The 10,926-nt window shown below is 39.5% G+C and overlaps 1 long non-coding RNA gene across 1 annotated transcript; it reads right to left on the reverse strand.

The window, feature by feature from the left end:
- Positions 1-260: 260 nt before the first annotated feature.
- LOC115197560 (uncharacterized) lies at positions 261-10,676 on the reverse strand. The gene is made up of 3 exons (XR_003879030.1): positions 10,638-10,676; positions 10,280-10,314; positions 261-1,960 (listed from the first exon to the last, which is right to left on the reverse strand). It is a non-coding gene; the product is annotated as an uncharacterized LOC115197560 (long non-coding RNA).
- Between the last annotated feature and the right edge of the window lie 250 nt (positions 10,677-10,926).

The raw sequence follows: 10,926 nt of genomic DNA on the forward strand, positions 1-10,926 counted from the left end.
AAACTTGACATTCCCGAACGATCACTGAGGCACACCGTTTACCTAATGCTCCACCCACTATTATTCATTTGAATCAGCAGTAAATAGAGACATGCACCTTAAGATGTATTTATGATAGGTCTAAAACCCTGTCATTCATAATAAGCCTACTTGAGCCATATTTAATAATAAAATTATTAATTTAAACTCTAAACGAGCAAAATATCAATATCATACATAAGTGTCATAGCAACAAATAAACAAAATGTGCCACACAAGATTTCATTCAACCATGTATTTTATTTGGACGGGAAAGGAGGTATGATAGGGCAGGCATAGCCCCCTAAGGCCCGTGTACAACACCCGGGCTGGAGAACCAAGCCAGGTGTTGAAATTACAGCACCCGGGCTAGAAATTACAGCACTTTTTGTACATAGTCCTGGACAATCCACTGATGAACAACATAAAAAAAGTCACTCTTTTAAAGAAAAATCAGTTATACCTATATGTGAGGCCTAACAAACCTGTGACTTTGACGGCTGACTTGAGGGCAATGGGCTAACTGAGGGCTGGCTGCAGGGATGACTCCATGACTTGCCAGATGGGTGATAAACTCTAGCAGCCATTTTGTGCTAGAATTCTCACCACACAACAGTTCTGGGAATGGAGAGGCAAGGACTTTGGTAACACTTTGTTTGGATATGCTCTACAAACTATGTACAGACTATCAGGAACATCTCATCTTCATGTCTGTAGACTTTCAACAAGAAAGTGTCTGTAGTCCAACAAACGATTTATTTCAACTGCTGTTAAGTTGTGCAGTTGAGATGCTGCTAATAGTCTCCAGATTGTTTGTTGTTCCTCTATAGATGGGCTTGGTATTTGTGCAAACAAAGGGACACACTGTTGGAATATTACTGACAGGCTACAGATATGCTGTTGAAATGCTGCTGATAGTTTGTTGAACATCTGTAGATGGATTACAAACACTTTCTTGTTGAAAGTCAAGTTCCTGATAGTCTGTAGATAGTAGAGCATCTACTGAAACGTTGATTAATCTGCACTGTCCCTGTAAAAATAAAAATTATCATAAAAATAAACTTAAACTCAAACCAAGCATTAGCTGACAGTGAACTTCTCCCACTGTCAGCAAGTCTTCACTTAGGATAGGGTGCAAATGTAATTATTATTATTTTTATAAAAAAAATAAAAGTATATATACTTTTTGGGGTAAGCGTTGCAGCTTTGCTTTATAAACCAGATTTGTTTATATTATTTGCTTGGTGCAGGGACTCCAGACGAACCCACTTGTCAGCCAGGCCTTCCGAAATAGACTACAGGAATCCCTCTTATTAATCCCTAATTGATTTGTGTTTGCGGACTATTCATAGGCAATTCATGAATTACAGATTCTGTTGAGCTCATTAAAGCATATTACCAGATGAGTTTCTCAGTTGTTCTTATTTTTGGTAACACAGAACACTGTAGGAAAGACCTAACTTCAGAGAAGGAGGTCCATGCATGTTATTTTTCTGTGGAAAAGCGAATGTTGAGGTGTAAGAATTTGAACGTATCATTAAATTAATTTCCAGAAGGAAATTGGATCAATCTTCATGTAATGTTCTTTAACGCAACCTTGAATTCTGAAAGGTAACATTGAGTCATGGTTACAGATACAGTAAATCATACATGGAGCAGATGGGTTGAGTCTGTCATCATATGTGCTATAGTTTTGGCACAGCTTCACATTGTAAAAATGTGCACTCTTTTTACTTTATTATAAAGGATAACAGAATTCCCTTATTTCATATCTTTATTGTTTTTTAAAGAGGTACATAGTCCAATGAGACAGATCTGGCTAACTTTCGTTCCCTCCTAAATTCCCTTCTTTCATATCTTTATTGAGACAGATGAGATGGATGAATCGTTGGAAGTGGATGGCCTTTTGCGCCTGGAGTTGCTGGCTGAGATGAGAGGGGCCCTGTGGATGATTATTGTAGGAGTTATGAGGGTGTATATTGAACATGAACAATAAAACAAATTGTTATTTTTTTAAGAACAGTCTAAGATTTGCTGCTGTTCAATGGTCATTTAAATTAATCATAATGTACTGTATTGATTATAAGTAAAAAAATATATAACTGAAATTTCTTATGGGCAAAGTACACCATACCATGTCATCCAGAGCTGCTTTGAGAACCCAAGTGGAAATATTTTATATTTTAATAAATTACAAATATACAACTAATTCATACACAGTGAACAAAAATATAATCTCACATTTTGCCAAGATAATCCTTCCACCTGATGGGTGTGGCATATCAAGAAGCTGATTAAACAGTATGATCATGTGTTGGGGACAATACAAGGCCTCTCTAAAATGTGCAGTTTTGTCACACAACACAATGCAACAGATGTCTCAAGTTTTGAGGGAGAGTGCAATTGGCATGCTAACTGTAGGAATATCCACCAAAGCTGTTGCCAGAGAATGTAATGTTCATTTCTTTACCATAAGCCGCCTCCAACGTCGTTTTAGAGAATTTGGAAGTACGTCCAACCGGCCTCACAACCGCAGACCACGTGCATGGCGTTGCTTGGGCGAGCAGTTTGCTGATGTCAACGTTGTGAACAGAGTGACCCATGGTGGCGGTGGGGTTATGGTATTGGCAGGCGTAAGCTACGGACAATGAACACAATTGTGTTTTATCGATGGCAATTTGCGTGCACAGAAATACTGTGACGAGATCTTGAGGCTCATTGTGACGCCCATTTTTTTTTTAAGGTATGTGTGAAGAACAGATGCATATCTATATTCCCAGTCGTGAAATCCAAAGATTAGGGCCTAATGAATTTATTTTAATTGACTGATTTCCTTATGTGAAATGTAACTCAGTAAAATCTTTGAAATTGTAGCATATTGCATTTATAGTATTGTTTAGTATAATATACTCATATAATATATAATGTTTTTTTCTAGTATGTCTTTAAGTATACTATAAATGTGCTATCATTTCACTTCAATAAACTTATTAAAAGTGTATTTGAAATGAATAGTTTTTGTCTTTAAGTATACTATATGTTCACTACAGCATTGTTTTTTAGTATTTTATTATACTATATGTTCCCAATCATTACATTTAAAGAGCGACTGCCTTTAAAAAGCAACGAATGCTTTTGAAAACAGATATTATTCAGAAACAGTTATTCTAGTGTCAAAATTGACTACAAAGTGTAAATAAGATAATTTTGGTCATAAAGTCAGTCTCGCCTAAAACAATTTGGAACATCCGTGTGCCACAACAGGTAAATGAAGGTTGCATTTTGATTTGAAGCTGTCCATTTGTCCACTATCATGGGGTGAACAGCTGTGGTGATTGCCCTCTATCCAATAGCATACACAGTGAGACAGGCCTGCCCAGCACCTCCTACATTGTTTACATAAGACAACACATTGCACATTTTTTTACTTGAGAAATACTGCACAAAACACCTTAGTTAGATGTAAAATTGCTCAACTATCACATCCTCTGCTAAAACATAAAAATGTATTACATATTTCTTTATTACAGATCAATCTTAGATTGATTCTGGGGGTTTTGAGGAAGTGAAATAGCCTTCCATGTCTGCAGTGTATCATGGGGGACAAACATCATTAGACAAACTCGGAATCGGTCAGGAAACACACTTCCAAGACTGAAATCAAATTTTTCTAATGAGCAACAGAAAAACACACGTGCCAATCGGCACGTTCAGTGGCTCTTTAAACACACTTATTAAAAGTGTACTTAAATGTCATACAATTTAATTGAAATGTAGTATATTTATTCAAAATACACTTGGAGTTGTTCTCATGTTGAAGCATCGTTTTTGATTAAACTCTGCTCATGATGACAAGTACACTATAAGTATGCCATTAATGAGTTTCAAAGTTCGTGCTCAATTTTTGTTCAGAAGAGTGCAGAAAAAGAGAAAGTTGACAATGATAATGATAGTTTATTCTACATACGGGAATATGCACAGCTGCGAAACATGCTTTTTCATAAATCAAGAATAGCTACTTAAGTATTCTTCAAAAAAGTACATTTAACTTTATATGTCCAAAGGATATATTAAAGTATACTTTAAAAAAAGTACATTAAAAATAATTTGCATATTATCCAACATCCTTTTCTGCAAGCAAAGTATTGATTTATAATATGATTTTGTTTCTCATATTTAGCATATTCAATTGTTTTGATGTTCATTTTCCAACTGAATAATTTTATCACCATAATATGAATAAATAAAGTGTGAAATTCCACTGGTACACAGTTTTAAAATCTGTTTCCATTAAAATCCCACTCCCTCCACAATCGCTTTGTAAATAGCCTGTCGTATCATTGACTGAGAGGATGCGGTTTTCAATCAAGGTAACCTTTGCATGGTTAATTACCAGGGGCACAACTTTCACTGGGGACCGGGGACATTTCCCCCAGTTTTACCATTGGAATGTGATGAATATCTCCTTCAATGACACCTGGTCATGATGCCAAAATCAAGATAACAAACAGGTCAATAGGAATCTATGATTAAAAGGATAGTTCATCCAAAATGTATGTTTGGGTTAAAACTTTGACTTGTGTCTGTAAGCCAGAAGTAACAGCGTCCACAAAAACATGTTGTTCACTTTTGCCACAGCCAGAGGTTAGCATAATAAGCCCCGTCCATCAAGCCACTGGTGAGTTTGTTCACAGCTGGTAATCAATCTGCGTTTGAGTGGCTAATGGAATGCAATATAACACAACTTTGTTGTCCATGTTACAGCAAAACGACAGAAACAGAAGTGGCTGGAAGACTACATGAGGAAATAGTTCCAGTTTTAAGAAACAAAATTCCAGCAATTATTTCAGCAGTTTGCAAATTAAAAAAGCTCTGTCAAAGTTAGTTTGAAATGTTTTTGAGGAAGTTTCGGCTTGCAACGCAGATTTGCTTACGTCGGAACCATGGATTATATACATTTTGGGTGACAATGCTAATGCTAACTCTTGGCTGTGGCAAAAATAAACAATAGATTATTGTGGATGCTGTCACTACTGACCTACAGACACAACTCAAGGTGAGAGGAATTTGATCCAAAACATACATTTTGGTTGAAAAATCCCCCTACGCATTTCTGTATCCTCATGGTGAGTGAACAGATGATATAATCTGTTCTTCAGAACTGCCAAGGTCAACATGTATGTCAGTCTTGCAAACCATACAGAAAGTACATCTTCAGCCCTCTAGGACATTGGAGGTTACAGAGAGATGTTAAATGCCAGTCAACATAATTAGCATTACCAAACTATCCCAGATGATTACAGCAAAGGAATGAAAAGTGAAGTGTATACAACAGAGGCTTTGAGTGAAGAAACCCAGAAAAGAAATATTATTCTGACAGCAGCATGCTAACAGCATGCTAACAACTAACTTATAACTTACAATTAACAATTTACAACAACTAACTTCAACATGCTACAACTAACAATTAATTAACTAACTTCAAAATGCTAACTGCATGTTACGAGGAGCTGGTGAAATCTGTCAAACCACAGAGTGACTGCTAACTGCCCCTCAGCTACAATCATCATCAATGTGGCCCCCATAGAAGAACTTGGAAGAGCAATGCAGCCTACCACCTTTGAGAACAAACCTCTTTGTTCTGAAAGGTGGTTATGCAATTGGCCACGTGATTGACAATGACTGAGGTATGAGACAGAAACAATATACCATCTTGTGAGGCAAGTCAAAAAGACTATGCACACACACAAACAAGTTGTATACACACACACACACACACACACACACACACACACACACACACACACACACACTGCCACTCAAGCACACACACAGTCAAACACAGTCAAACACAGTCACACAGCCCCTGTGGAAGGCCCTCTGAAAATCTCTTCTCCTGTCCTCCTCTCCCTTGACATTCGCCATCCCACCACATTCTTCAACACTTCACAACTTCTTAAGACTTAAATCTCCCATCAACTCAACATAGAGGGAGTTCCACCCATGTGTTGTCATAAATCACCCATCAGAACAGAGTGTCCCAGATACCATTTATTTGAATATCCTGTCAGCTCGGTAGTGAGAATCCCCTGAGGCATCCTCACGGCTACCTGTGAACAAAGGGCCATGCCTTACGACCCCTGACCCTGACTCGTCGCCTGCCTTCCTTTGAGGTAGATTTTTCCTTTACTCTTTGATCTCAACTTTACTCTGGTTACATTTCAAAGACAAGAGACACACTACCCACTGGGCACATACTGGTTGAATCAACATTCTTTCAATTTAACTTGTCAACACATTGCGACATGGAATCAACAGGGAGAATACATTGGATTTAAAAAAATTGTATCAACCAGTACTATTTTCATCTCATTTCAACCATCATTGTAAACATTGAAATGAGGGTAAAACTTAAATACATTGACCTAAACTGACTAACAGGTTGTTACATCAATCAAATAAAAAAAGAATAATAATCATCATCAGAACTACCTATACGTTGATTCAACTAGTGTCCCCCCCAGTGGGTAGATACCTCACCCCTAACAAACATCAAACACTGGTTGCTACCTCTGATACATACAGTACCTATAGGTTATAGGTTACATAAGCAAGCTGGCATCTTACATTTTAGATTTCTTCAAACAGGGAAAGTTTGAAATTAGGCTCAAGTAAGTAATTGAGTAATTGATGGTAGCTGCTAAATGCACTTTTTCTACACTGATATAAGGCTGTAAAAAATACTTTTGAGAACTTTGAGGGCTTTCAGAGGATAAGATTCAACCTCGAACACTTTCACGTTTGGAATTTAGGAATACTGATGTCACAGATGGGTAAGGAATAAGTCCGCTGAGTATCCAATCCTCTCGGTGGTGCAGATGTAATACAACACCATTTCGGTATTCACTTTGATTGTTGAGGCAAGACACACCATGCAGCAACAAAATGTATGCAATTTCCTGTTAATCCCATGTCATTTAATTTGCAATGTTATCCAGCTAAACAGAATCATATCCCCACTTGAACCCTACTTCTATTGATATGGAAAACGTAAGCATTTACTGACAATTTTTATCCTGGTGCAGCTGTGATATTAGCAATGAGAAGGACGGAAGCAGCATCGCATGTGTTTGCCCCCAGACCATCAGCTTGCCAGCCAGTGTACGCTGTCTAAAAGTAGAGCAGATGAAGAGCCAGTGTGTAAAGGTAGAGTGCACAAAAGGCGTGTAGTGTGTAAAGGTAGAGTGCACAAAAGGCTTGTAGTGTGTAAAGGTAGAGTGCACAAAAGGTGTGTAGTGTGTAAAGGTAGAGTACACAAAAGGCGTGTAGTGTGTAAAGGTAGAGTACACAAAAGGCTTGTAGTGTGTAAAGGTAGAGTACACAAAAGGCTTGTAGTGTGTAAAGGTAGAGTACACAAAAGGCGTGTAGTGTGTAAAGGTAGAGTACACAAAAGGCTTATAGTGTGTAAAGGTAGAGTACACAAAAGGCTTATAGTGTGTAAAGGTAGAGTACACAAAAGGCTTGTAGTGTGTAAAGGTAGAGTACACAAAAGGCTTGCAGTGTGTAACATTATAGTACACAAAAGGCCTGTGAAGTTAAGGGATATAGACCACATACACAACAGAGAGCTCTTATGTGGGATTAACACTATTCCCTGTAGTGGGACACCAGGGATGACAAAGGGCCACCGACTTTCGGTGGAAAAGATCACAAGAGTGGATATACATTTATATAATCAAGAAACGATCTATGACCTAAATAACTAATTTTATTCACTAGCTAAATGTATCCATCGCGTATCAACTAGAACGCAATCTACACAAAAGTGCAAAAGATGCAGCCAGGCTGGAAGTGTAGTTTTCATCGCCTTGACTGTCAGTAGTGTCCCATGTCCCCAGGACCTGGCTCTACACGACAGGGACTGGGTCTTTTTCTCCCACGCACCACGCCTTTAGAACTCCCTTTCTGACAATCTGAGAGCTGCTCAAACTGCCTTTAAAAGCAGGTTCTAAGCCTCATCTCTATTGGCTGTTCTAGCCTTCCTCTGAGACTTTGTTGCTTTCATGATATATATATATTTTTTCTCTTTTCTCAACTCCATATCCTCCAACACAGCAGCCACCCATATGGTTCCTCACAGAAGTGCTCAGGCTCGCATCATTCCCAAGAGCTTCTGTGTTTGAGACCATTGTTCGTGAGAGACATCAAAGCAACGGAATAATTTTTTAGGTCATGGCCGATCAGACACAGCAGCCCAGATAGGGGTCATCCTCAAATGAAATGAGAAAAAAATCTGAGATTTGATCACAGCAAGTGTTGGGTTGCTTCCAAGTGACGTTCACATGCAGCATCACTGTGGGGTTCCACTTGACCGAGGCAGCAAACCAACCCTGTGGTTCAATGTATGAGGGAGAGGGAGTGAGAAAGATTGAGAGGGAGAGGTTGAAAGGAAGGGAGGGAAGAGGGAGAGTTGAGGACATGCATCTAGCCTGCAAGCATTAGAGCAGCGGTGTCAAATTCATTTTGCCCAGGGGGCTGCATTCGGTCTTCAATGAGGTCGTAAAAACATACCCAATTATAGTTTTTTTTTAACATTGATGGTCCCTAGTTGTCTAGCTTTCATTTCAGTTATTATTAGCGAGCTGGATACAATAAAGTTTTAATTTGGTTTTATATTATTCATTTAAAAAATATAATTCTAAAATAATATATATTTTATTTATTTTAACTCAAACCACCCGCAGGCCAATTGGAACCCCTCGAATGCCACATGTTTGACACACCTGCATTAGAGAGAAAGGGAGAATGAGAGAGAAAGAGAGAGAAAGACAGTGCGAAAGAGAGGGAGGGGGGGTATTGAAGTATGATCATTTCTTCTACAGATGTTAGTAGCTTGTGAGAAACATTCTAGTGTCCAGTGACGGTCTGACGACTGTACAAGTTCCTAACCGTTCGGGCTGAACACTTCCCTGGTCTAGAGCAGTTTCTCCCAGTTTGGACTGAACACTTCCTTGGTCTAGAGCAGTTTCTAACTGTTTGGACTGAACACTTCCTTGGTCTAGAGCAGTTTCTAACTGTTTGGACTGAACACTTCCTTGGTCTAGAGCAGTTTCTAACTGTTTGGACTGAACACTTCCTTGGTCTAGAGCAGTTTCTCACTGTTTGAACTGAGCACTTCCTTGGCCTAGAGCCGTTTCTCACTGTTTGAACTGAGCACTTCCTTGGTCTAGAGCAGTTTCTCACCGTTTGGACTGAACACTTCCCTGACGGGGGTATCATCGGATGGGGCCACAGTGTCTCCTGACCCCTCCTGTCTCAGCCTCCAGTATTTATGCTGCAGTAGTTTGTGTCGGGGGGCTAGGGTCAGTCTGTTATCTGGAGTATCTCCTGTCTTATCCGGTGTCCTGTGTGAATTTAAGTATACTCTCTCTAATTCTCTTTCTTTCTTTCTCTCTTTCTCAGAGGACCTGAGCCCTAGGACCATGCCTCAGGACTACCTGGCATGATGACTCCTTGTTGTCCCCAGTTCCACCTGGCTGTGCTGCTGCTCAACTGTTCTGCCTGCGGCTATGGAACCCTGACCTGTTCACTGTGATTACTATTATTTGACCATGCTGGTCATTTATGAACATTTGAACATCTTGGCCATGTTCTGTTATAATCTCCACCCGGCACAGCCAGAAGAGGACTGGCCACCCCTCATAGCCTGGTTCCTCTCTAGGTTTCTTCCTAGGTTCCTGCCTTTGTAGGGAGTTTTTCCTAGCCACTGTGCTTCTACACCTGCATTGCTTGCTGTTTGGGGTTTGAGGCTGGGTTTCTGTACAGCACTTTGATATATCAGTTGATGTAAGAAAAGCTATATAAATACATTTGATTTGATTTTTGATTTGACCTAGAGCAGTTTCTAACCGTTTGGACTGAACACTTCCCTGACCTAGAGCAGCTTCTAACCATTTGGACTGAACACTTCCCTGGCCTAGAGCAGCTTCTAACCGTTTGGACTGAATACTTCCCTGACCTAGAGCAGCTTCTTACCGTTTGGACTGAACACTTCCCTGGCTTAGAGCAGTTTCTTACCATTTGGACTGAACACTTCCCTGGCCTAGAGCAGTGGTTGTAACACATACATAGACTAATAGTGGTTCTAAAGGGGGCGTTTCAACCAGTAGCCTTTGAGATAACCTGGATGTGTCCCAAATGGCACCCTAATGCTTCTGTAGTGCTCTATGGGCCCCGGTAAAAAGTGTGTGTTGGGTCTCACCTGAATTGATGGATTTGCGGTGTTGTTCTTTTGATCTACGGAGAAAGGTACCTGTCAAGGGAGTCATTTCAGGAGTCTCGAAAGAAGTCGACATTGCTATACTTAAGAATGTTCTTGGAGTGGACAATGCACTAAGGATGAATCATGTGGTAAATGGCAAGAAAGAGAAGAGTGTGTCTCTTCTTGTTTATTTTTAATTTTTATCTGGAGTCTCTCCTTCCCCGAGTGCAGTTGGGATATGTGTACTGTCCTGTGAGAGCCTTTATATCCAGACATTTGCAATGTAACCACTGTAAAATGTTTGGACATGTATCAAGTGTCTTCAGAATGGGAGAAGCCGATCGTGAGATATTATTACCATTTTATTAGGATCCCCATTAGCTGTTGTAAAAGCTGCAGCTGCTCTTCCTGGGGTCAAAACATGAAACATGACATAATACAGAACATTAATAGACAGGAACCGCTCAAGGACAGAGCTTCATAAATGTAAAATGTCACACATAGACAACATACCGGTACATACACACAAAATATCTAGGTCAAATAGGGGAGGCATTTATTATTTTACCTTTATTTAACTAGGCAAGTCAGTTAAGAACAAATTCCCTATGGGACTCCCAATCACGGCCGGTTGTGATACAGCCTGG

The sequence above is a fragment of the Salmo trutta genome, chromosome 7 (assembly GCF_901001165.1).
Source record: "Salmo trutta chromosome 7, fSalTru1.1, whole genome shotgun sequence".
Taxonomy (NCBI): Eukaryota; Metazoa; Chordata; class Actinopteri; order Salmoniformes; family Salmonidae; genus Salmo; species Salmo trutta.